This window comes from Podarcis gaigeae (genome assembly GCF_964106915.1).
Source record: "Podarcis gaigeae genome assembly, chromosome: 11".
Classification (NCBI taxonomy): Eukaryota; Metazoa; Chordata; class Lepidosauria; order Squamata; family Lacertidae; genus Podarcis; species Podarcis gaigeae.
This window is the reverse complement of record NC_139687.1, coordinates 17,519,725-17,547,209: the sequence shown is the minus strand read 5'-3', so window position 1 is coordinate 17,547,209 and position 27,485 is coordinate 17,519,725. Positions and strand designations below refer to the sequence as shown.

The 27,485-nt window shown below is 42.1% G+C and overlaps 1 long non-coding RNA gene across 1 annotated transcript; it reads left to right on the top strand.

Moving 5' to 3' along the window:
* Positions 1-284: 284 nt before the first annotated feature.
* LOC310827029 lies at positions 285-16,396 on the top strand. The gene is made up of 3 exons (XR_014556149.1): positions 285-464; positions 15,127-15,217; positions 16,270-16,396. It is a non-coding gene; the product is annotated as an uncharacterized lncRNA (long non-coding RNA).
* Positions 16,397-27,485: the final 11,089 nt, after the last annotated feature.

Below are 27,485 nucleotides of genomic sequence, written 5' to 3'. Positions count from 1 at the left end.
TTGGCGTCCCTGCAGGAGGTTATTAACATGAAGAAATGATAGAGCCACATATATGATTTTGGTATAGTTCCCTTGTGCTTTTGGTACAAAATGCAAAAGATTCGGTTTTTACAGTGGGGTGCTACATTTTCTATCCCACAAAGGACACTTTTTGATACATGCACAATTCCAGATTTGTTACTTCATTTTTAAACACACAGTTTGTGTGGGCTGATTCAATGAAGCCTAAAAGGACAGGTATAATCCCTGATGCAGATCATTAGATATGTCTGTCCTCAGCTGCTTGGCTTGGCTGGCTCAGCTCACAGATGATGCTGGAGAGAAGTTGGCACTGGCTGAGCTCCTCTTTAGCTGGAGTGGCTTACTGTGAAAGCAAAATCAACGGTTTGGATCTGTTAGTCATTCATCCAATATGAAGCAGATGAAAAACAAAGTGGCTGAAGCTGGACTGAGACCGTCAGATGGTGAGTCGTGGTTTTATTCGGGGCCTACAGATGTTTTTCTCTGCAAAAAGAAAGCACAGGGAATGTGTTGTCTATGATATTTGTCTAAGTAGTGGCCAGTGAGGTGGAGTGACCTTGCTCACCTGGCTTCAAGAGGTCACTGTCAATAACTGTGAGGGGTGGGCACAGGGGTGGGTCCAATCCACTACTCCCTCTGCAGCACACAGCAGCCGGAGTGGTGGATTGGCAGCACAAGTGCACCGTGCCAACCTGCTTCCTGCCTCACCCCATTCCCTGTTACCAGTAGTGATCACCATGTTGGGAAGCCAAGTGAGCAACACCACCCTGCCAGCTGCTACTGGAAGTCCAAGTTCAAAATGGCTGCAGTTCTAATACTCATTCCCCTAGGCTGCAATACTTTACTCACTTAACTGGGTTGTATAAACACTGACAAGTGGGAAACACTGGCCTACGAGCGCTCCGATTGGAGAACAGTCTTTACCAAACGTGTCATGGACTTTGAAGACGCTCAAACTCAAAATGAAAGGGAGAAACATGTTAAAAGGAAGGCACACTTGGCAAACTCTCACCGTGATCAACTCCTGCCCAGAAACCTATGTCCCCACTTGTGGAACGACATGTGGATCCAGAATTGGCCTCCACAGTAACTTACGGACTCACTGTTAAGACCGTGTTCATGGAAGGATGTGGCGTTTACCCATTCCTTGTGATTATGTTTGTATGGGGGGAAATGTAAATGGTTAATGTAGATTGACCAATGAGAAAGTTCAGAGGCGGAACCTACCTGATTTTGAGGCTCAGCCCAGGGATTTACCATGGGGAGATAGAGGAGTGAGGATCAGACAGAGGCAGAAAAAGTCGAGCATAGCGGTTGTGACAGTTAGACTGAGAGACAGGGTAGAACTGAGAGAGAAGAGTGTGACAGTGTGAGATAGTGCCGCATCTAGTTAAGGGCGCGCATTTGAGAAACCATTCTGAACATATTTAAAACTTGTTCTTCAATAAACTTTAATCTTCGTTGTTGACTTTACAACCTGACTGAGACTCAGTATTTCACCAGAAGAAACCTGGTTGGTGGCAGCGGAAGAATAAAGCAGTGGTGTACAGGTCAATAGTCCATGAAACATCCATGGGCTCTGTACGAACGCCACAAAGACAATCTTACTTGGCTACGAGTGATCGCCAAAGAAGAAGATTAACTGGATGATGATGATGATGATGATATTTAATTTATGAATTGCTCGTGTGAAACATCCAAACTGGATGTAATCCCAAGTGAAGCCAACATAACTTAGAATCAACATGTCTAGGATTGCATGGTTAGTGGTCAAATGCATGAAATGTATACTTATCTGGCTGAGCAGGGATTTGAACTCTGGTTTCCCAGGTCCTAGTCCAACACTCTAACCACTAACACCACACTGGCTAATACATACCCACACCCCATAGTCATTGGTGTATGTTCAAAACTGTTCTTGCTGTTTGGCTAAGTAGATATCATTCTATTTTTCTCTCTTATCCCCCCTTTACTTGCTCCCTTCCCAACCCCTATGTACATTCCTGATCTTTTGAAGAATATGCTTTCAAAAAGCTTTTATTTGAAAGGTGAATTAAGCCAGCTGAAATATCAATTCAGCTCATCAAACCTTTTCCTTGTTCGGATAAAAGCTGTGTGTATGATCTTTAAATGTTACAGCTATTGTCGAACACAAAGAGAAAAGTATGAGAGAGTTTCTTCTTTTGTTCCCGATGTCTATTTGTCAGTGGCTTTAAGAACAGACAATGGCTTAATTTAGGTTGGATTTGGCAGCTGCTGCCTTTTGGGAAAGCCCTTAGAACAAATAGGTGTGCAATATGCAAAAAAAATGTGACAAGAAAGGAGTTTGCATTTTAACTCCTTGTTCTCCTAGCTGTCATACGTTTCCATTTTTTAAGGGAAATTCTCTTATTCTGAATAGGATTCCTCGCAAGAAAAGGAAAAAGTTGACAGCTGTGAAGACGCCCTGAATCAATTGCATGGTGAATCTTGAGGCAGGTTTGCATACACAGCAGTGGTTGCCTTTCAGGCTGGCTTGGAACCATGTGGGGCCACTTCCAGGCTTACAACCAGGCTGTGTTCATAAGGGAGTGCCATTTTTGTGAATGAACACCTCCGCATGGATGGAAGTAGCAGATTTCGTCAGCTGAGCAATACATAAAAAATATCAGCCACAATATGGAAACCTGAGCAGTCATGATGGTCAGGTCCAAAGATGCAAAACCTCTTGAATATGGCATGTAAGAAGATTGCAAAAACAACATGCAGATGATGATGATGGGAGCTATTTGCCATCGGAATAGAGCCTTACTGCAAAGACTGTGAGTTGGTCAGCGTGCACTGATCTACACACATAAAACAAATTCATGCATCGTGTTTATGGAAGACAATCTTACTCGGCTACGAGTGATCACCAGAGAAGAAAGACATAGGCTCAGTTTGTAGATATGTGCAAAGAAACCATATATTATAAAGACACCACAGTCTCCACTATTACTACGCCAGCATGGTGTAGTGGTTAAGAGCAGTGGACTCATAATCAGGTGAACCGGGTTCTCTTCCCTGCTCCTCCACATGCAACTACTGGATGACCTTGGGCTAGTCATACTTCTTTAAAGTCTCTCAGCCCCCCTCACCTCACAGAGTGTTTGTTGTGGGGGTGGAAGGGAAAAGAGATTGTTGGCCGCTTTGAGACTCCTTAAGGGAAGTGAAAGGCAGGATATCAAGTCCAAACTCTTCTCTCCTCCTCCTTCCTCCTCCTCCTCCTCCTCCTCTTCTCCTCCTCTCATTCCAAGGAAATTGAATCCTGCATAAGCACCTGGAATGCCTGGGATCTTGTGCCACTTGGAGACAGAGGCAACATGCAACTGTATGAATAACATCATATCTAGGCTTGCCTTTAATTTCTGCATATGTGGAAAAAGTGAAAAAGACTATGTATGGGAACTCTTCTAAAACTTTTTAAAGTTAGATCCTGATTCTTAACAGATACTGTTTGTATCTTTCCTGTGATAAAGTCCACTACTATGAGCATTTCCTACATTTTTATCCTTCTCAGTATAGCCGTGAACTCCCAAATTGTTGCTAATTTCCCAAGAACAGATCATAGATATAAAAGCCAATCAAATCAAAAACTAGCACGGGGGATGCCTCTCGTTTGTTAGCAATACAAAACAGCAAAGAAAAGCAAACAATGTTATGTGCCTGTTATCTTGTCAAAAATAATTGGCTCATTAATCCTGGCTATACAAATGTAATTATATTACGAAGGTCAAATACAATAATTTACTTCTGAATGCGCTTCATGTTAAGCGCAGCCGCACATACATTCTAGTATGAAAATAATCAACAGTAACATTAACACCTTGAGTTATTTGGCTGAAATCATGAGAGATAAAGAGAAACCGAAAAAAGAAAACAAAAAGACCACAATTACTGCACACACATGCACGTGCATGCACACACAGTACAACTATTTGCTCTGTGGTTTTATTTTTGGATTTTAATGAACAGTTGTACCTGTTTTGACTATTATATTTTTGTAACTGGCCCTGAGACCATTTGGTGAAGAATGGGCTATAAGTACACACAATACATTTTTTAAATATATATATATATATATATATATATATATATATATATATTTATTCAATGACTTCTATGATTCTATGACTAGATGAGCATTGGCTTGGTCATAGAATCACAGAACTGTAGAGTTGGAAGGGACCCAAGGGTCATCTAGTCCAACCCCCTGCAATGCAGGAATCTCAGCTAATGCATCCTTGGCAGATGACCATCCAACCTCTGCTTAAAAACCTCCAAGGAAGGAGAATCCACAACCTCCGAGGTGAGACCATTGCACTCTCCAACAGCTCTTGCTATCAGAAAGTTCTTCCTGATGTTTATCTGGAATCTAGTCAGAATATTCTTTCTTGTAACTTGAAGCCCTACGCTCCGGAGCAGGAGAAAACAAGCTTGTTTCCTCTTCCATGTGACAGCCCTTGAGATATTTGAAGATATCTCCTCTCAGTCTCCTCTTTTCCAGGCTAAATATACCTAGCTCCCTCAACTGTTCCTCATCAGGCTTGGTTTCCAGACCCTTCATCATCTTGGTTGCTCTCCTCTGCACACGTTCCAGCTTGTCAACATCCTTCTTCAGTTGTGGTGCCCAGATCCAGCATGCTCTCCTTATGTGAACTGAAGTGTAACTTCAAGACCCCTGCTCTTTTCTTCTTCTGGTTCTTTTAATCTTTAAACAGGTCTTAGACCAGACAGCCTTTCGTACAGGCAATCTCTCCATAGAAACAGCCAGCCATGGTATAGTGGTTAAGAGTGATGGACTTGTAATCTGGTGAACCGGGTTCGCTTCCCCGCTCCTCCACATGCAGATGCTGGGTGACCTTGGGCTAGTCACACTTCTCTGAAGTCTCTCAGCCTCACTCACCTCACAGAGTGTTTGTTGTGTGGGAGGAAGGGAAAGGAGATTGTTAGCCGCTTTGAGACTCCTTAAGGGGAGTGAAAGGTGGAGTATCAAGTCCAAACACCACCACCACTACCACTCCCACCACCACCACCACCTCCTCCTCCTCCTCCTCCTCCTCCTCCTCCTCCTCCTCTTCTTCTTCTTCTTCTTCTTCTTCTTCTTCTTCTTCTTCTTCTTCCAGAAGAATGATTTATGTAAAGTAGGACAACTGGCCACTCTAATAAAAAGACTGCAGATTTGTGGGTTAGTCCTATGCAATAAGTCACCTAATTTCTGAGTTGAGATGTAATAGGTTTCAGGGTTTGTCAGGAGGATCATTTTATATGAAAATATTATTTTCAAAGAGCAGTTGCCCAGAGCCTGCAAGGGATATACACAGGAAAAGACAGGCTTATGCATGTAAAACACATGGAATGGTCAGTGGACTCCCTAAGAAAATCTGCAGGCTCCTTTGGCTGTCAAAGGAAGTCTCCAGTCACTCTTGAACTCAGGACTATGGGTTCAACCCCATTGGGCAAAAGATTCCTGCTTTGCAGTGGGTCGGACTAAATGACCCTTACAGTCCCTTGCAACTGTCCAGTTCTATGATTCTATGACTCAATTAATATCTAGGGTGCTATTTGTTGTGTCCAACTAACCTGCATGTCACCAGAGCCAGATCGCCAGAACAAATTTGTCACCCTGCTTTAAAAACACCTTTTTTAAGAAAAGAAACTTCATGCAAGAGATGCTCTTTTTTCTTCTAAGTGCATCCATAATAGTGAATCAACTCCTGCAAAGGCACCGAAGCATAAAAATGAAAGACAATAAATCTGGAGTAAAAAGAACACTATGCAAAGTCAGGCCAGTTTTTTTCCTCTCTCCCAAAGATGTATTTTATTCATGGGAAAGAATCTTTCAGTTCACTCAGAGCTGATACAAATTTATGGAACCTTGAGCAGTGCTAAAATACCAATCTTTGCAGCTGAAGGACTTAGCTGAAGGTATTGTCTACTATTAAAAAGAAAAAGAATATAAAAGAAGCTGATGATGTCATGGGTCTTCCGTAGCAACAGCTCCTAAAACAATAAAGACTCTATCTGCTTTGGAAACTAGCAAATGTGTTTAGTCTGAAGCAGAGAATTAAGGTCCCACTTGTCGAACCTCAGAAATTTTCAATTTGGTCTCCTTCCAGATTAAAAACAGACCAGCTGAAAAATAAAGTGAACTGGAATAATTTGCCATCAGTTCTTAATATAATGACTGATTTCCCACTCTGTATCCAGTAAGCAGCCAGGCAATGGGTTTGAACTAAGGCCAGGTGGAAGTAGGCCAGGCATGTTAAATTTAAGACCTTTCACAACTCCCTGCAGAAACTGTGCAAATAATGTAGCCGAAGTGCCTTCTATGTACTGTGTAACTGAACTCTTTTGGCATTCTGATGAATTTTGTGCCTTTATTCTGCTGTACTGCGCAGTTTAAGAAATAAGCTGAATAGAGCAGCTAATTTTCTCAGTCGAGGAACAGGGCCTATGCAGCCCACATGCAAATATTCCTTTATTCATTTTAATTTTAGATCAGGATCAAAACCAAAACTGTGGTATCTGTGTGTCATGGGCAAACTGATAGTTAAACATGATTGTTGTTTGCCTAGACGTTCCTATGACAAGCAATGCAAAACTATAATGAAAATTTAGCTTACTACCACTATCAACACCCGTAACAGAAGACTCTTTCGACACCTTTATGGATACATGGTGTTGGTACATATTCATTTGACATCCAGAATATGAATTGCTAAAGAGGCGACTTTTGAGGTTGAATAAGGAAATGAATCTTATCCAATTATTACATGCTTCCCTCATTAGTCATTCCAGATATGGCGCCATTAATGTTGTCAAACTTCCAGTGAAGAAGGGAATGCCAAGACTGACATGCTGGATATTTCATATGCCAACTGAAACCTCAGCCTGCCAGGTGGAACTAATATGTTAAACAGATAATTACATTGGAAATGGAAATGTTTTAATGACCAATTCAAAACTATCCATCTTCCACTTTGGACTTTATTAAAAATTTGCACTTGAATGGTTGTGGGAAAGTTGAAAGGGGTTGCAGCGTTTTGCTTGGTTTGGGATTTTTCCGTATTTGATTGGGGAGGGAAGGGTAACTAAATCTTACACTACCATTTAATAGGTAGGTGTTTAGCTGCATAGAAGGAAAAGAAAGAGGATCAGTTGGTTGAGGACTGACCAGGTTATTTAGTTAGTGTCAGAACCTGGGAGGTTCACAATTCTGAATGGAATGTAAAGATACACTTTTTATAATAGTGTAGCCAATCTGGAAACAAGCTTAATTCAAATGTTCCTGCCAGTAGCTGCCAATGGGTCTTGCTGGAAAGAAGGTAAGTCCTTTCTAGGAGGTCATGAAAGGGGAAATCCCAAACTGTGATTATATGACCCAACCATAATCAAACAACATGGATTTACCAGAAGAGTCTGCACAGTGAAATATAGGGATTCTGTGTTCCTCCAAAATAAAATATTTGCATCTCTAGAGAGTCAACTTTATACACACTCCTATGTGTATTTACTGAGAAATAAGTTCCGTTGAATTCAATAAGCCTGTCTCCCAGATAGGAGGCTGAGTACCAGTTGCAAAGGAAAACTGGGCATCTTCGCTTATGAAAGCTGTGCAGAAGAGATTATCTCAGTAGGTCCAGCTTTTTCAGCACTGCCAAAAGTCTTTCTTAGTCTAACCATCAAAAATATAGGATTCCTGTCCTCCTTTGCAGTCAGTCTTGCTCAATGTGCAGTATTTGAAGACAATCTGAAAGCAAATACGCAGGTTAAATCATCGTTGTTTTGCTGATTTGCTTTTTTCTCACAGAGTGCAAAGTCGCATTAGAAGGGAATGGCTTTCTGTGCTGCAGTACTGGATTAATGAAACACATAATTACGATTATTGATTGACGAGTTCAAACCTTCCTGTCTGAGGGTGGCGGGGAGGGGGACAGGCAGTTGCTTTTCAAGTGCACATGAGATGAACCTGAACTGTGCAACAGGGGACTTTTCATCATTAGAAGGTTTTAAGCAGAGGCAAGAATGGTCACTGAGCAGGGAAGCTGTAGGAGTTGATTTACTCCATTTGCAGCGGGTTGGGCTAGATGAACTTTGAGGTGCCTTTTATTATTTGCACCTTAGATCTCCCAATTATAACAACTGTTTTTTCCAATCTTTTATAGTAAACAATGTTTCAAGGGCGCTGTTCAGTGTGCAGCTGCAACATTTTCACTTTAAGTAAGACTATTTTGCACAGAATTTTTTTTGAAGCATCCCTTTTCAACAACAACGACAATCTAGTATTAAGTTCAGTAAATGCCAATTTACACACACACACGTGCTCCTGATACACTCTCCTCTGCAGGTATAGGCTTGCAGGTTGCCTATTCTAGTCTTGCTAGCTAGCAGCAGAAAACCTGACCCTGTCATTGCTCAGAACTGCATTTCATGACACAAAGCCAAGCTGTTACTCACCCAGTGTCCTGATTTACATTTCCCAACACCAAAGAAAATGCAGATCATGTTTCAAAGCTATCTGGGCACGCACATTTGTCTAAAGGTTACCTTCAGGTCAAGAACGAAACCTGGCAAAGGGAGGTGGATAAACTTAAAAATAAATTAAGGGTAAGGAAAATTGTGAGACATAAGCTTTTATTGTTCCTTTGCCAGACAAAACTGTAATAGAGTTTATATTAATCTGCTGTGAGAAATGGCCAGCTGCTACATCTTTTTGCAGAGCAAAAATAACTATTGCATTATTTGCCCCGTCTAGTGAAAGTGGAAGAGCTCTTTGTTGGAAATTCTTTAATGTAAAATAACTCGGGATTGCTATACACAAAAGAAGCTTCTTGCACAGATATCGCTTCTTTGTGGAACTGAGATCGGGAAGATGGGACACAGGATTCGCATCAGCCCAAGTCGGCGTGGCCAATGGTCAGGAATGATGGGAATTCTGGTCCAACAACACTGGTGTAGACTTATTCTGTTCATATATCATAACTTTTTGTTTCATCGCCAGTTGGGTTTCCTGCCATGTGTACACATGGCAACAAAGATGTATGTGCTAGTCATGCGCAACAGTACACACAAGAGTGATAGGCATCTTGTATGGAGGAGACGTTGGCTTAAAGGAGGAAAACTCTGGCACCTGGAGCACACATATTTTGCACTCAGGGGCGGGGTGAGCTGCCTGTGGGGCGGGGTGAGTGTCTGAGGGGCGTGTTGCGGCAATGTCACCACCCTCAGGGATGACACCTGGGGCGCACCGCCCCCACCACCCTCCTTCCTCCACCAGTTCTCTGAATGCCATCCTATTCACACCTCTCTGGGAGTAAACCCGTAGAATACCATTGGCTGCGTACATACCACAAGTGTAAAGTGGGAAGTGTTATGGATGCTGGGAATTGTAGCTCTGGGAGGAGTAAACTGCACTTACCAGTACTTTTATTGGGAGGAGAATATACCAGTACTTTTTACTGGGAGGAGGGGAGATGTGCTTTAAATGTGTGGCATGTAGGCAGCCTACATAGGTTTGTACTGCCAGTTTTTTTAATATAGGGAGAAAAAGCACTCAGAACCATGAGTCCAAGTCATCAGATCTATCTTCATAATCAGGCACCTTTAAGGGTGGGAAATTACAGAACTGTATTGCATTCCTCCTACTGCTTACATAGTTATTTGCTTTCAATATCCGCTAGTAGCGATCACTATTGGAGCATGTATCTCTGCTCTTCGGAGGGTTTATGCTCCCTCTGAAGGAGGGGGAAATGTAGCAGTAATAATAATAATAAAGCCTCACTTTTGAACAAAGTTAGACAGTCCAGCAGCTGATAGCAAACCATTGCTTTCTTCCAATCTTTCTTCTTTTAGGGAAATCTAACAGAGTTTTAAAATTGTAACTGATGAGGGCATCAGTTGGCTAGTGGGGTTTGGAAGCTATTATCATATTAGGCTCAAAAAAACAACAACTTGTATTTGTGACACTACACATTTTTACAAAGAGTCTATTCTTGTTTTCCAGCTAGATTCAGATCTCAAGTGATCTGAATACATATGAACTGCTCATGAGTGTAACATGGGTGAAGGATCACACCTACCAGCCAGTCCCTCACTCACCAAGCTCCATGGTGGTCCCTCATTTGACAGTCATGCATCCCAACCAATCAGGGAGTCCTGGCCAATCAGGGCTTCCAACTGAGTGGAGAAGTCCTATGCGCACATAGCTAGCTGTATTTGAATGGGCTATGGGTGGGCTGCTATTCAGTGAGTATGTGAGAGGCTTAATCAGAACACCTTTAAAAATATAGGAAGAGACAAGCTATTTTGCATCTTTTCCCGAAGCAGTTCTAAAATATGCCCATCCACTGACTGTAGGTGTTTCTATTTTGACAGGAGGCATTTAGAAGCAAAAAGAAGGTAAAGGGGTGTTGTGCGTGCGCTTGAGAATCCTTGAGGCTTTTTGGAATGCAGGCATGTGCATTCCATGAGAAGCAAAATGGAGCCATTAGTTCCATTGTTACCAGAATTAAACATCACAGATGTTTCTTAAATGTTCTCAGATCGCTGCCATTGCCGCACAGCTTTTCAGCTGTATCCTGTAGTTTTCCAGAGTGAAATCCCTCCTCTCCAAATGTTCTATTAAAATAACACATGAAAATAAATGAAACATATCATTACTTTTACAATGGACTAATTGTAGTCTTTCAAGCCAGAGACAGGGAGCTATTTAAATCATAGTTCTCTTTCAAATGTCAATGTAGGCTTTAAAGAGAGAAACAAAAATAAACCCCCATCCCCTCTCTGTTGCCAGCTTCTTTCTGCAAAAAAGAGAGAGAAAAAGAAGTACCTCTGTCTTTATCTCCCCATGTGTTCCCCTATAGGTGTCATTTAGGCTAAGTATAACAGCTGCTAATAATGAACAGCTGAGTCGTGAATGGGGCAGGGCAGTTTATTTCAAGAGTTGGGACCCAGCTGAGTTGGTCACATTCCTCACGGGCTGGGCATGCTGAGCCCAGCCCAAGGAAAGCACGACAAGTAGCAAGACTCTCTGTATACTCTTCCCTTATATATAAAGTTGTAGTTACCCAAATCACCACACACACACACATAGTACTTAAGGAAGTGAATGGGGTCAGGCAGCTGGGAGAAGATAAATACAGAGAAGATAAACAAATACAGTGGTACCTCGGGTTAAGTACTTCATTCATTCCGGAGGTCCGTTCTTAACCTGAAACTATTCTTAACCTGAAGCACCACTTTAGCTAATGGGGCCTCCTGCTGCTGCCGTGCCGCCGGAGCATGATTTCTGTTCTCATCCTGAAGCAAAGTTCTTAACCCGAGGTACTCTTTCTGGGTTAGCGGAGTCTGTAACCTGAAGCGTCTGTAACCTGAGGTACCACTGTACAGTGGGGAAAGGCAACGCATTTATTTTATGATTCATAAACAGAAATAAAAGTAATCATTCCTTCTATTTGCATCTTTCAGTATATGGTACGCGGGTGGCGCTGTGGGTTAAACCACAGGACCTAGAGCTTGCCGATCAGAAGGTCAGTGGTTCGAATTCCCACGACGGGGTAAGCTCCCGTTGCTCGGTCCCTGCTCCTGCCAACCTAGCAGTTTGAAAGCATGAAGTGCAAGTAGATAAATAGGTACTGTTCTGGCGGGAAGGTAAACGGCGTTTCTGTGCGCTGCTCTGGTTTGCCACATGACCCGGAAGCTGTATGCTGGCTCCCTCGGCATTTGGGAAGGTTTCAACTTGAGGAAACCCAAAGGTTTTCAAAGCTAAAAAATAGAAAGAAAAGTTTTTTTTGGGGGGGGGCAAGGAACAAAAATGTAAGAAGGGACACATAGATAGAAAACAGAAGGTAAATAATTATCTCATTTTCTGGATAGGTCCTGGGTCACACTAAGAAGCTATGCAAATGTGCTGAAGAACAAAAGTGAAAACTGCCCATATAAATCAATGAAGAAATCCAAGAATTGAATGCAACTGGGATTGAGTACCAGTGTATCCGACCTATTCACGTAACCCACCCCCTCAACAGTTTTGAAACCACGTATTACCTAATAATAATAATAATAATAATAATAATAATAATTTATTTGTACCCCGCCCATCTGGCTGGGTTTCCCCAGCCACTCTGGGCGGCTTCCATAGAAACCAGAAAACACTAAAATATCATACATTAAAAACTTCCCTGAACAGGGCTGCCTTAAGATGTCTTCTGAATGTCAGGTAGTTGTTTATCGTTTTGACATCTGATGGGAGGGCGTTCCACAGGGCGGGCGCCACTACCGAAAAGGCCCTCTGCCTGGTTCCCTGTAGCTTCGCTTCTCGCAATGAGGGAACCGCCAGAAGGCCCTCGGCGCTGGACCTCAGCGTCTGGGCAGAACGATGGGGGTGGAGACGCTCCTTCAGGTATACTGGGCCGAGGCTGTTTAGGGCTTTAAAGGTCAACACCAACACTTTGAATTGTGCTCGGAAACGTATTGGGAGCCAATGTAGGTCTTTCAAGACCGGTGTTATGTGGTCTCGGTGGCCGCCCCCAGTCACCAGTCTAGCTGCCGCATTCTGGATTAGCTGTAGTTTCCGAGTCACCTTCAAAGGTAGCCCCACGTGGAGCGCATTGGAGTAGTCCAAGCGGGAGATAACTAGAGCCTGCACCACTCTGGCGAGACAGTCTGCGGGCAGATAGGGTCTCAGCCTGCGTACCAGGTGGAGTTGGTAGACAGCTGCCCTGGATACAGAATTGACCTGCGCCTCCATGGACAGCTGTGAGTCCAAAATGACTCCCAGGCTACGCACCTGGTCCTTCAGGGGCACAGTTACCCTATTCAGGACCAGGGAGTCCTCCACACCAGCCCGCCCCCTGTCCCCCAAAAACAGTACTTCTGTCTTGTCAGGATTCAGCTTCAATCCATTAGCCGCCATCCATCCACCAACCGCCTCCAGGCACTCACACAGGACCTTCACCGCCTCCACTGGTTCTGATTTGAAAGAGAGGTAGAGCTGGGTATCATCTGCATATTGATGGACACCCAGTCCAAACCCCCTGATGATCTCTCCCAGCGGCTTCATATAGATGTTAAAAAGCATGGGGGAGAGGACCCAAACCACATCAATCTGAAATAACATTTTCAAAAAAATCCAGGTAGTGTGATGTTCTCTAAAATATCGAGTGCGATCTATTTAGGCATGTGCAAAAACAAAACTTTAAAGAGCCTGCATGTTTACAAATGCTAATCCCATTTCCCACTTCAGTGTTGGTTGCAACAGTTTTATACTTCCATAGGCTTCTTGTCTTTTGATCTTTGCATGAAATGGGAGGTAGGTGATGAAGATAATATTCTATATTCTGGTGGCAAAATTAACCTCTGGGAGAAATGCTTTTTGTAAACCAAAGACATGCCAACAAACTTCACAAGGTCATCCCTTCAGGGCTTTGACAGCAATTATGTGCTAAAAAGTAAGGACCTACAAATCCCAGCATGTTCGTAGAAATCTTTTAGCACATTCCTCGTTACCTCCTATGAATCAATGCTAATCCCTTGACTTTTGTTGAGTTTGTGAAACCTGCAGCCTGCAAGCCTTTACCGTCATTGGGTAACTTATATTAACTATTTGATCTAAAATGAATTATTATTTCTTTAGTCCCATTCGCCCCCCCCCTGTACTTCTCTGTAAGCTATGACTGACTCCTCCATGCTATGCTCATTACTTGAGCCATACTACAGAATCTCCCCTGTTCCAGGACCCCAGCACAATTTAATGTATATGTTAATTTTCTGAAGTAAATTTAAGAATATGCCAATTTGGAAACAGTGGCTCATGTTCTCCTGTCCTGTCCCCTTTATAAAGATCTGAGGAATGAGATTGTTACCCCACTCTTACTTACCATCCCAGGCCGCCCATCTGCGGCCACATTGTTCTTTCTTTTATCAGATCAAAATGATCAGACAACAGCAAAGGTTGCTAGGTTTATCGAGGGGGCAGTGAGATTAAGGGCCACTATCTGAACGATAATCTTGGCCATTTGATTGCCCTTTTTACCCATTGTTGTCTTTTTAATTGTATATATTGCTTGTTTTATGTTGCTATGGCCGTTAGCTAATGCGAATAAAGTTTATCTATCTAAGCTATCATCTGTGCATGTGCAATGGTTGTCAAGGAGTGGGTACTTTTTATTTTATTTCATTTCTTCCTCTCCTCCTCCTCCTCCTCCTCCTCCTCCTCCTCCTCCTCCTTCTTTGGCGATCACTTGTAACTGAGTAAGATTGTCTTCCATAAACACGGTTTTAACAATGAGATCGTAAGTGAATGTGGAGGCCCGTTCTGGATCCACATGTCCTTCCACAGTGGGGACGTTGGTTTCTGAGCAGGAGTTGATCAAGGTGTGGATTTGCCAAGTGTGCCTTCTTCTTAGCACATTTCCCCCTTGCGTCCTGAGTTTGAGTGTCTTCAAAGTCCACGACACCTTTGGTAAAGGCTGTTCTCCAATTGGAGCTCTTGCAGGCCAGTGTTTCCCACTTGTTGGTATTTATACTACATTTTTAAAAATTTGCCTTGAGACACTCTTTAAACCTCTTTTGTTGACCACCAGCATTACGCTTTCCATTCTTAAGTTCAGAATGGAGTAGTTGCTTTGGAAGACGATAATCAGGCATCCACACAACATGACCAGTCCAACGAAGTTGATGTTGAAGAATCATTGCTTCAACTCTGGTGATCTTCGCTTCTTCCTGTACACTGGCATTAGTTCTCCTGTCTTCCCAAGTGATGTGTAAAATTTTCCAAGACACCATTGATGGAATCTTACAAGGAGCTGGAGATGGCGTTTAGAAGTGGTCCATGTTTCACAAGCATACAGTTAAGGTTGGTAGTACAATAGCTTACTAAGCAAGGATTTTGGTTTCCCTGTGAATGCCCCGGTCCTCAAACACTCTGCACTTCAATTGGAAAACCCCTACAAACAAAAATGTTGTAATGTGTGGTGCAGTTGCTGTACACAGACAGCTATGTATGTCATTGCTCAATTTGTATAATTTCTCCTACTCAGAAAAGAGAGGTGTGTTTTATTAAGCTTTTGTGCCCACAGGTCTCAGGTGTGCATCTAGCACTGGTTATGGTGTGTGCCTGGTGGAAGAGAGGTTCAGAGTTGCAGTCCTCCATCATCCAAAGATTGCCACTGCCCAGGTAAGGATTTGTGCTGCCTGATGCCATAGCTCTAATATGCCTGGCTGAAATTGAAAGGGAGAATAAATTTTAATTGACACAAGCACGGTGGAAACATGAATTCGCTCCTTAAACTCTCATGGGTTGGTGGGGAAATTTACAGTTTTAGATCTATTTCTGTAGACAATATAAGTGCATTTAAAGAAATGTATTGCTACGTGACTCAATAAGTCACAGTTTTCGTTGACAGAATTTCTGCTTCGAGCACGAACTGCATGTAGGATACCTCAGTCATGAAATGTGGAGCATTCCCTCTTGCCAATAAAGACAAAAGTACCTCAGGATCCGTTTTTTCTCATTGGTTCTTCTAAGATTGATATCATCTGCTCACCTTCATATTTACAATTCACATCTCTGATTTTATTGCCCTTCCCTTATGTTGAGCAATGTTTTAAATCAAATTATCCGAGGCCCATGTAAAACAGATATTCAGAACCTGGGCAGACTGAAGCATTTCCACATACTTACATGGATGTTGCGCTAAGAAATAATGGTGAACTGAGACATTAGATTCAGATTGGATATATGAATAACTGGTGTTTCTACTATCTGAAAACATGCACCATTCTTCAGTTTCCCCTCTCCTATTCATATTGGAAGACTTGTATTTTTCTTCTTCTAGCTTTATAAATTTCCCAAACATGACATATAACTCTGCAATGTAAAAATTCTCACTTCCTTTATCCAGAACAGAATGAAATATATCAATAAACAATATACTTTGACCTAGGTGAACTCATTCTTGAAGACTTCTTTAAATACCCCAAAACAAAACAACCTGTGTTATGAAAACATTAAATGCTGAGCCATAAAACTGGCTATTGAACCATAAAATGAACGGCAGATTGTACTGTCTGCATCTGGGGTGAATACTGTAATAGTTACACAAGGTATTATTGACGATATGAGTGCTCCTATATAAACAGATGTAATACATAAATTTTGTGTTGATGTAGCATTGGGACAGAAAGTGTTTCATGGTTATTCATTATGATGTATTTAATTCATTTCAGATCACAAGGGTGTCTCTTCCTTGGCTTCAAAAGAGTGAGAAAGTCACTCCATCTCTAGAGGTTGCCCACGTAGTTCAGACAAAAGGATGGTGTTCACCCACTTGTGATTTATGTCTTAACCAATCCATTTGAGCCTCTCTCACCTTAAAGTTGAAACAAGTGATGCACTTGTAAATAATTTTTATTGGTCTCACTTAAGAGGCCGGGGGCCAGCGCTGTCTGCAGACACTTCCGGGTCACATGGCCAGCGTGACAAGCTGCATCTGGCGAGCCGGCACCAGCGCAGCACACGGAAACGCTGTTTACCTTCCCGCTAGAAAGCGGTCCCTATTTATCTACTTGCACTTAGGGGTGCTTTTGAACTGCTAGGTGGGCAGGAGCTGGGACCGAAGGACGGGAGCTCACCCCGCCGCGGGGATTTGAACTGCCGACCATGCAATCGGCAAGTCCTAGGCACTGAGGTTTTACCCACAGCGCCACCCGCGTCCCTAATAAGGAACATACCAGAGAGTAAATCCTATTGAACTCAAAGAGTGTAGGATGACAGTGTAAGTCTGCCCAGTCTTTACCCGGTTACCTGGGATGTTTCCTGAATACAGTGGGACTTACTTCTTAGTAGACAGTGTAAGGCTCCATCTACAATCAAGGAATAACCACTCCATGTGTTTCCTAAGAAATGGTAGCTGAAGCCTTGCAATTAAAGAATATAAAGTGGTCTGGTGACATTTTCCTTCAACATTATAGGAAGGCCTTCGTATGCCAGCTTCTCCATTTCCTTCATTTGGCGCAGGAATCTTATTTTCAGTATAAACAGGACTCTGTTTTTACACCCACACCCACACACCACTTTTAATTGTTTTCTGAGACATGGAGGGAAGGAAAAAGGAAAACCGGGACATTGCGGGATCAATTCAGAAACCAGGAGGGTGTCTGCAATTCCGGGACTGTTCCTGGAAAATAGGGACACTTGGAGGGTCTGCAAAGGCTTCATATCCATTAATGTTTAGGGCATGTGTGTGTGTAACAGAAAACATGTTATTAGATTCAACAAATGTAGGGCTTCTGCAGGCAAGTGGTCCATTAAATAATATGGATGTTTTCAAGTCAATGTGTGCTGTCATTGGCTGCCTCTGCTATCAAGGTGGGAGCATGGGAATGAAATTTCCAGGCTGTCCTCTCTTCATCTCAGGCAATTTATATTGTATCTTCTTGCCGATAAAGCCTACATATTAATTTTGAGTGCCCAAATAATGATCTCAGTCTCTTTTTCACATTTAGGCACTTTCCAGTTTCATCTGCATTTTTCATACACAGCTGGGTGCCTACTGTCTAAAAATGAGGGCCATAAATATTTAAAGCACTCAATTATCCTGTAAAACAGAGGAAAGGAATAGCTGAGGAGTAAGGTATGATTTATTCCTGGAGACAGTTCCATTTTAGGGAGTTTGGGAAACTGAAGGACAAATGGTTGCTTCTAAAAATGTAACTTTTGTCAGCAGGCACACGCACGGAAAGGTGGCAGGAAACTAAAGGTTTCGGTATCTGTTTTCTAGGCTTGCATTGATGGGCCTATGGCATGCACGAAACAGGAAGCAACTCTTTGCCAGCCATGAGAAGCAATGGTTTGTATCCAGCACTACTGTTCCTCCAGTATAGCAGACTTCCGTTTGTATAATGGAACCTTCTTCCCTTCTCCCTTCCACTGCAGCCTTTTCATGCCCTCAAATTCTGCACCAGAAGCTCGAAAGACCCTCTGGAACAGTTTTTGAGGCTGCATGGGGTGAAGAAAAGAATCCTGCCGTAGGAGTAGATTCAACTTTGGAGGGCCTTCATCACTACAGTGCAGCTGACAGGAGCCCAGGATCTTCTCCAGATGCCAGGGACTTAGGGCTCATCTGATTTTCTAGGCACAGGCTTTCCAGGTGTGTGTCCTAGTGCTTTTTTGTTTTGTTTTGTTTTGTTTTTGCTCCGCTGCTTTCCCTCATTTTTTCCCCCCACCAATACCTCAGGTATAGTGTTATTCTGGGGCCTTAAAATACATTGGGAACATTTTGGTCTGAAGATAACCAAAGGGACCCCAATTAGTTAACCCCACCTGAGAAGGTTGAGAGCCACAGGCCCTCTTAAGCCTGGAGCTAGTCCTGCAATTTAAGAGGGTGATTGGCAAGCTGGAATGTGGGCAGAGGTGATCAAGGGTCTGGATAGCAAGCCTTATGAGAAACGGTTCAGTATGTTTAGCCTGTTTAAGAGGAGACTGAGAGGAGATATGATAGCCATCTTCAAATATCGAAAGGGGTGTCACATAGAAGATGGAGCCAGCTTGTTTTCTTCTGTTACAGAGGCTAGGACCCAATCCTATGGATTCAAGTTACAAGAAAGGAGTTTCCAACTAAGCAGGAATAACTTTCTGATGGTTGGGGCAGGTTGACAATGGAACAGACTCCCATGAGAGGTGGTGGACTCTCTTTCCTTGGAGATTTTGAAGCAAAGGTTGGATGTCCATCTGTCCTGGATGATCTAGCTGAGATTCCTGCATTGCAGGTGGTTGGACTAAATGACCCTCGGGGTGTCTTCCAACTCTGCAATTATATGATTTTATGGTTCTATGTAGCTCAATGAAGAAGTTATGATCAATGCCCAAAGATTGTGGCAAGGCCAGAAAGAACGACCCTGATGTCAAATGCTCAGTGTTTACAGTGCGTCTCCACAGGGCTTGTGTGAAAAGTACAAAGGGGTGTGGCCGTAAGTAGGTTGATCATTGCCCTGATTCTAAAGAAATTACGCAAAAGTCAGGGACTCTTGTTTCACACATAAACACATTTAAAACATTACAAAAGCATGATAAAAAGATAAGGCAAGGTCTTGAAGAAATATTTCATCCAGGTATGAGGTCAGGAGCAGGGCCTTTCATCCCTCCAGCAGATCCGTATTACAGTCTCTTTCCGAGGAGGCCTTTCCGGAGCTTTACGCATCGGCTTCTGCTGCTAAGCAAAGTTGCTCTTGCCATGAAATGACTCGGTTGTGAGCTCTGATTGAAGCTCCTGTCCAAAGTCGGAGCCTAAATATCAAAGAAGAGCAGCTGAAGAGCTAAACAGACGTGAGCTGATAGGGCTCGAGTCTTGACCCCTTCATTTTACTGAAACCTTTTTGAAGGTCTAAGTCTGGAGAATTGCACTTCACTTTACTTTGTGCTAATGTCTTTATATTCTTGAGGGAAGGGATCAGAATTTACTTCCACTGCCTCTGAAGGGGCATCATACATCTGAGCTGACATTTCTGTATGGATTTTCTCTCTCTCCCATACCTGCATGCGTTTATTTAAGCCTTACCCCACCTCCCACCGCCTCCTGCCTCCACAACGTTGCAGGAACATATAAACAATCCTTGAGTTTCAGAGAGCAAAAAACATGTTTAAAACACCTTGGTCATCTTGGGGAAGTACAGATGCAATTCTGCAGCACATTGGAAGACAAGCTACGTAAAGTATAAGAGTATGCTGGAGTGTTCAAATAAAATAAAATAAAATCTGCCCTTTTTACAGAAATATCTGCCTTTTCAGCCTGGATAATTGCCTGCCAAAGTAGACATTTTGTGTGCAACTGCTGTTTCTCCTGCTGGCACCTATTCCTCTCTCTTTTCCCTCTCTGCAGAAATATAGAGTTGTGCGAGGAAAACGGAAGCCCCTGCATTTAATATGCATCACGCTAACTATTAGCTTTTCAGATGTTGGCCTTTAGAAATGCAAAGGTGGCGTGTGAAAGGAGAGCCAAACAAGGACTTTGCATTATGGTGCAATGCATAAGATTGTTCACCGCGCTGTATTTCTCTTTGGGCCCCTGTAATTACCTGGTGTTAAATCCGTTGCCATTTCACGTGAGTAAGTGTAGGATGATGTGTTTTGCCGTCTTCATCTTAGCTTATGTGACATTTTATTGGCAAATGTACTCATACAAAAATAATTACTTTTCTGAAACGAATGCACAGAAAATTAGAAAATCAAATATTCGAGGGATGAGCAAGCCTGCCCTTCCTCTAAAAGGGAGCTAATATATTTTACATTCTTCATGCTTACTGCTTTGGCTCATCCTGAGCATACTTCACTGTCATAACTCTTTAATGCTCTGAATTTTAACTACAGTGTTCGAGCTGTTCCACTTTACTGATGGCCTGTTATAAATGTCAGGCTGCTCCACCCTCCTTCAAGCTGAATCACTAGCCCCCTGTCAAGTGGAAGGGGGGGGGGTTTGGCGGAGGCTGCAGAGGAAGCGTTTCAGCAGTCCAATCAACTCCACAGGAAAATGCCACTCAGGTTCTCTTCCTCTGCAGACTCAAGAGGAGATGCAAGGCAGAGCAGGGAATTAAGCAGAAATTAATTGGAGGGAGAAAGAAGTCCAGACAAAAAGAAAACAGAAACGGTGGCATAGCCCACAAAATACGAGGTAGATATCGCCCTGGTGACAACAGGACAAAAGAAGCACACACACCCCTCTTCATTTATCTGCTATTGTGGAAAATCGAGTTTCTTTTCTGCTCCAGCTCTGCAAGCCTAAAATACATCTATTTGGAAATAAGCTTCATTGATTTCACTGGATGTGTTTTTAGGATTACAGCCTTAGCATGCTAAAGCAGCGAGCATAACTGTTTGTTATACACTGCACATTCGGTTAACTAGAGAGGGCACCTCATTATCGACTAAAGGTGCACATAGCTCCCTTTCAGGAGATGGCCACATTCTTCTAATTAATTTCTTAATGGGCTTAGTTAATTTTCATCCACAGCTACAGGGAGGCAGGGGGAAAGACTGGAACCCGGCTTCTTTTAAAAGTAGGCATTTTTAATTAGTAGGTGTTGCTTAAATAAACGTTTCATAAGATTAAGTTCTGCGGGAGAATGGATCTGCTTTGCAGCTTCTGGCTGAGCATCCATAGGCTTATACGGATACTGTATCATTTACCAAGCCCTGAATCCTCATTACAGGACTCAGCAGGCAATAGAAAGCTCCTGTCCTGATAGCATTCCTGTTATCTGTTTTAATAAAAATGTAATATCCTCTACTTTCTCCATACACTCTTAGAATGTTTAAAATCACTGATTCCACACACCCCTCCCCGAGGCTGCTAGTGGTCATCTTGTACAAAAGCTCCAAATCATATTGCTTTAATCCTTGGAGATTAGAGCAGAACAATTTCATTCTGAAGCTGGACATAGGCAACAGAAGCAATGCTTTTTCAAAAGCATCGACATTTTATCGCAGCCAGGCAGCTTGCTGTGGTCATACTCTCTTGAGGGCGACTCTACCAAAAGACTGGTCACAGGTCTGGCGGAGAGATGTTGATTCAGATCAGTGCAATGGGACTACTATATATAAATGGGAATGAGGAATTTTGTGAGGTGTTTCCAGGCTACAACTCTCATCATCTCTGACCATTGAATGTACTGGCTGGGACTGATGGGAGCTGACCATCTCTCCTATAAGGAATCTTCTGCTCTTTTTTTCTGCATTTTGCAGCCTTTGTTTTTGATAAGTTTGTCAGTTTGCATTTCTTGGTACAGAAAGTATTGATCTGATGTGCAGAGATCTTTCCTGTTCTGATTAATTCAAGAGGGTTCTGGAAACTTCTCTGTGTGAAGTTTCTAGCTGACACAAAAGTTTCTATTCTGCCTACAAACAAACAAAAGGTTCATGATATTTGGGGTATTCCTTCAGAGAAGCTGAGTACAGCTGGCTTAGAATGGTTCTGTTATCTCTTTCTGCCAAGGTCATGCTGACTATAATAATAAGGCCAGAAGGAGCCTGGGTTTCAATTTCTATCTCTCTTTCCTTCTGGTGTGGTGTTCTGTACATAGTATGCTTAGTGTTAAGGTTTTAGTCTTATTATAAGTTATTGTAAGGTTAGGTCTGCTGCAACTGGATATCTTATGGTCAGGGCCAATCCTGAATGTATTGGATTTGTGACCATTATGCTCATTTGCCTTCAGTAGCAGTAAAGCTCTGCTGGATGAAATATTAATTGCCTCTAGTCTATTGGGGAATCCTGCAATGCGTTTACGTTTTTACTCTGCTAACTAAATGTTGGAATCTGCTCTGGATCAATGTGAGTAGAATTCATGACAAAGTTATCATTTGCTTCCAATCTTGGATTTGGCAATCGCTGACTTGTATCACCCTGGCTTTCCTTCTGTGAAAGGAACAAGGTTGGTGTTCATAGAATGGGGTGTTCCCGCTTCCCTCTGCAACCCCGAACAACCCTCAACAATCCCACATATAGTATTCTGGAGCTTAGAGAACCATTGCCAATGGTGTGGGGATGGGCAGTGACATGGCATGGGTTACCAGGGCCCGGGGCCCCACAGAGGGGTGTTTGGGAGGGAAGGAAATTGATGGTATATACATGCACATTCAACTGTCTAATGGCATCCATGTCACCCAGGAGATCGTAGCCACAGAGATAAGAAAAAAAGAGTCGTCCTGTTGTCTGGAGAGGTTGCCTCCTGGTTTGCATAGAGCAGTCGTTTTCAAAGGAGCCCAGTGACAGAAGCACACAGCTGTATTGAGGCAGAAACAGGTGTTGGAATTTTTGCACCCCTAACAATTTTGCACCCAGGGCAACCGCCCCTTTGGGCTCCCAAATGCTTCACCACTAGGGATGGGTAGTTAAGGTAGGCAGGAAGCTGTTGATAGAAAAGTGAGGTGGCAGAAATAGACCTCCCTGTATGGCATTATGCATCCTTAATGACATGGCCTGTTGTTGTTGTTGATTTCTAAAAGGAGACTTCCATTGGCAGTTGTGGTTTTCTAGCACAGTGCTTCAGATAATAATTTAAATTGGGGGGTGGGGCAGAGGCAGGGATGGAAGCAGCCATTTTAACAATGGTGGGACAGCCCCTGGATGTGAGGGAGAATTTGCAAAAGCAGCAGCTCAAGAAAGGTTGTCTGGGAGAGAGAATGAAGGAATATAATAACATGCATTATTGATTTATTTAATATATTTACAGGCCACCTTTTCCCCAAGCTGGGATTCATGGTGGCTTCCGACAAGACGTGTGTTATGAGCAGTGACTGCATTTTTGTTCTTATTTGATATACCTCAGTCGGTAGAGCATGAGGCTCTTAATCTGAAGGTTGTGGGTTCGAGCCCCGCATTGGGCAAAAAAGATTACTCTCGTCTTCTGCTCATTCAGAGCAGCTTAGATCAATAAGAAATAAAACACAACAATTTTAACAATAAAATTGCATAACACATCAATTATAAAACATCTGCGCCTTGAAGAACTGAGAACCTTGACTGCCTCTACTTTATTCCATGTATGTCAAAGGAATTTTTCATTGAGCACTCACAGCTAGAGTGAGTCACCATGCTCAGTAGGCTGCTTATGCTGGGGTTAATTTGCATTTAGTTGGGCTGTGGGAGGTTTATCTTTTGAACAAATGATGCTTACTCTTCTGGTGAATTTGTTTGCCCTGCTGTTGCTGCATCAAATGAACTGATGCTCCTTTATGTAAATCAGAGGGTAGGTTTGGGCAACCCTTGAAATCTTGTATGAAAATATGTTATCGTGAGGCTTCCATTATAGCTTTCCTTGCTGCTAGCAGGATTGTGAAAAGAACATTTCCCGCAATGTTTGCTGCTGTAAACATTTCAAGATGCTGCCATACGAGACTGAAGAGAGGAGAGACACCATGCAACTCTTCCTACAATGACTGAATGAAAACAGGCAGCTGCTCCAGATTTCAGGTCTCTACTAGCAGTTTCCCTAGAACTCCCTCTTTCCGTGCCCATTCTCGCATACTACTTGGTTCTTACTGTCTTTGCATCCTCCCTTCATTATTTTTTCCCTGTGTACCACCAGGAACAGTAACATAATGAGATGTGGAGAAATGGAAAGCACGTGGGAGGTTTACCAGATCATTTTGTCTTTTTTTTTTTTTTAAAAAAAATATTTATTAAGGGTTTTTTGATTACAATACACACACAAAAAAACCCATACAAAATATTACATGTCATGACATATTTTCTTATCTTCTTTGGACTTCCTCACATCTCCCGCTCCTGCGTTCCAAATTTATAAAAATTAAACCAGCAATTTATCACCTTATCCCCATCCTTATAGTCTAATTTTCCAATGTTATATCTTAGATTTTAGATACATTTATTTCACTCCTTAAAACATTAAACTTAGCCTAATAGTTATCTAAAAAATTGTTTTTCCATGAATTTAACTTATCTTCATAGTTCACTTCGTCTGTTTCAATGGTGCCAAGTTGTTTATAATCAAACATCCTGCTTAACATTCATACAATTTACAATATTTTTGCAAATAAATCTTAAAATTTTTCCAGTCTTCTTCTACCGTCTCCTCTCCCAGGTCTCGGATTCTGCCAGTCATCTCGGCCAGTTCCATATAGTCTATCAGTTGCATCTGCCATTCTTCCAGTGTGGGTAGATCTTGGGTTTTCCAATGCTTAGCAACGAGTATCCTTGCTGCTGTTGTTGCATACATAAAAAATGTTCGATCCTTCTTTAACACCCCTTGGCCGACAATACCCAAAAGGAAGGCCTTTGGTTTCTTAAGGAAGGTATACTTAAATACCTTTTTCAGCTCATTATATATCATTTCCCAGAAAGCCTTCACTTTAGGGCAAGTCCACCAAAGGTGAAAGAACGTTCCTTCATTTTCCTTACATTTCCAACACTTATTATCAGACAAGTGGTATATTTTTGCAAGTTTGACTGGGGTCATGTACCATCTATATATCATTTTCATTACATTTTCTTTCAAAGCGTTACATGCAGTGAAATTCAGCCCAGTAGTCCACAACCTTTCCCAGTCCTCAAACATAATATTATACCCAATGTCCTGTGCCCACTTTATCATAGCTGATTTAACCGTTTCATCTTGTGTGTTCCATTTTAACAGCAAGTTATACATTCTTGAAAGTACCTTAGTCTTAGGCTCTAACAGTTCCGTTTCTAACTTCGATTTTTCCACCTGGAATCCTAACTTTTTATCAAGTTTGAAAACTTCTTTAATCTGAGCATAATGTAACCAATCTCGGACTTTGTCTTTCATTTTCTCCTGACTCTGTAATTTCCAATTGTCCCCATCTTTTTCTAGTATTTCCCAATACTTTGGCCAATTGGCCTCCATATTGAGCCTTTTCCGGACCTTAGCTTCCAATGGTGAAAGCCACCTTGGAGTTTTATTTTCCAATAAGTCTTTATATTTTGTCCAGACATTAAACACTGCTTTTCTGACAATATGATTCTTGAAAGCCTTATGAATCTTAACCTTGTCATACCATAAATATGCATGCCAACCAAACGCATTGTCAAAACCTTCCAAATCTAATACATCAGTGTCCTCGAGGAGCAGCCAGTCTTTTAACCAGCAGAAAGCTGCTGATTCATAATACAGCCTTAAGTCTGGCAGGGCAAAGCCCCCTCTTTCTTTCGCGTCAGTTAGTATCTTAAACTTAATTCTGGGCTTTTTGCCCTGCCAGACAAATTTGGAAATATCTCTCTGCCACTTCCGGAAGCACTCTGTTTTGTCCACAATCTGTAATGTTTGAAATAAAAACAGCATTTTTGGCAATACATTCATCTTTACAGCAGCGATTCGGCCTAACAAGGAAAGTTTCAGTCTTGTCCAACTTTCTAAGTCTCTCTTAATTTCTGACCAGCATTTCTCATAATTATCCTTAAATAGACTCAAATTTTTTGCTGTTATGTTTACCCCTAGGTATTTTACTTTTTTAACCACATTTAACTCTGTCTCTTTCTGAAACCGTTCTGACTCTGTAACTGTCAAATTTTCCCCCAATACCTTAGTTTTCTGCTTGTTTAATTTAAATCCCGCCACCCGACCAAACTCTTGAATCAGTTGTAATACTTTTTTCGTACTAGATTCTGGCTCCTGTAGGGTCAAAACTAGGTCATCTGCAAACGCTTTAAGTTTATATTGTTTCGCTCCGACCTGAATTCCTTCAACCAACCGGTCCCCTCTAATCATGTTCAAGAGCACCTCCAGGACCAAAATAAATAGCAATGGGGAAATAGGACAGCCTTGTCGTGTTCCTTTTTCAATTTTGAACTCTTCTGTAATCACATTGTTAACTATCAATTTAGCTTTTTGTTCTGAATAAATTGCATCTATCCCATTTTCAAAACCCCGTCCCACTCCCATTCCTTCCAGATTTTTCTTTATAAAATTCCAAGAAATATTATCAAAGGCCTTCTCCACGTCTATGAAAATTAGCACAGCTTTTGTATTGATATTTGTTTGCAGAAGTTCCAAAATATCAATGATGTTCCTTGTATTAGCAAACAAAAGCCTGCCTGGTCCTTATGAATTACTTCATTTAAAACTTTTTAAAATCTGCTTGCTAAGATGTGTGCAAATATTTTGTAATCCACATTCAGGAGGGAGATGGGGCGGTAGTTCTTAAGTTGTGTCTTTTCAGTTTCTAATTTTGGTATCAGTGTGATAAACGCTTCTTTCCACGATTCCGGCGCCTTTTTCCCCTCCAAAATTTCATTGCTAACCTCCATCAGTGGTTGTATCAAATAGTCTTTCAATGTCTTATAATACTTGGAGGTAAGCCCGTCTGGCCCTGGAGATTTGCCCAATTGCATATTCTGAATGGCTTGTTCAACCTCTTGTCGTGTTATTTTACAGTTCAGGATTGCTCTATTTTCTTGTGACAATTTTGGTAGTCCATTCTTTTTCAAGAATTGTTTTATCTCAACCTCATCTTGCGGCCCTTGAGTATATAGTTTTTTGTCTTTGACTAAACACTGGGAAGCATTAAATAGTTTGTGGCTTAGAATCATTGTTCTTCAGTGAACCGGAATGCATCGGCTGTCGCAATCTCGAAGTCATAACAAGCCCAGATTCGGGGGGAAATAGCAGGGGAGCAAAGCTGTGTTCCCTCTTCAGACCTGACTGAATGCAGTTGCATTTCCTAGATGCCACCAGCTATTTTGTGCCTTCAGCAGCAATCAGAGAATGTGCTTTACACCAGAAACCCCTATGGCCTGTTAGGGTGGGGGGCTCGCCCCATTATGCTTTTGCCACTTCTAGGGTCTAGATGTGCACTGCTGTGCTTCTTTTGGAGTTGAGAGAAATGGCACCACTCTCAGCTGATTGGAGTCATACTCCATCACTTTGGAAAGGCATTTATATTCATTACCTATAATAAAAGAAGTATGCACAAA